Source organism: Camelina sativa, chromosome 2 (assembly GCF_000633955.1).
Source record: "Camelina sativa cultivar DH55 chromosome 2, Cs, whole genome shotgun sequence".
Lineage (NCBI taxonomy): Eukaryota > Viridiplantae > Streptophyta > Magnoliopsida > Brassicales > Brassicaceae > Camelina > Camelina sativa.
The window spans coordinates 11586043-11586639 of record NC_025686.1 but is presented as its reverse complement, the minus strand read 5'-3'; positions in this window follow the sequence as shown (position 1 = coordinate 11586639).

Genomic DNA, 597 nt, shown 5'->3' with positions numbered 1-597 from the left:
GCCCACCATTTGGACAACCGCGGTCCAGCTCGACCCCCCCCACTCGGACACGCACTCGACCGAGTCACGGTCGATCGCTGTCGTCGAGCTGCCCCAAAGTCCTTCTCCAAGCCACCAGCCTGACCCCAACTACTCCTATGACAGCATGCAGATGGATGTGGACAACTACTTCCACAATCCCTAAGGTACCACTATCACCTTACCATTGTTTATACCATTGCATTTCATATTGTGTTTTGTGTTGTGTTTAAATCTTGAATCCTCTCACAACTTTTTCACACAAGGGACTGTGTGATTTAAGTTTGGGGGAGGGTTTGAGATAGCATTTGATGTTGTGTTTTGTGTTCTTATTTCAAATTTTTATCATCATCATGTTAGCACTTGCATTAGCATCTAAGGCATAGAAAAACCATAAAAATTTGAAAAATTTTGAAAAAATCTTCATAAAAAAAGAGTGTTCATGTAGTTTGCATTGCATATTAGGATCTTGTTTAGCATGTTTCATGTATAATTGTATAATATTTGCATTAGGGATCTATGATGAGTATTTCCTTGTTAGCTAGCCTATTCACTAGACTAGGATCAATGCCCAAGTTA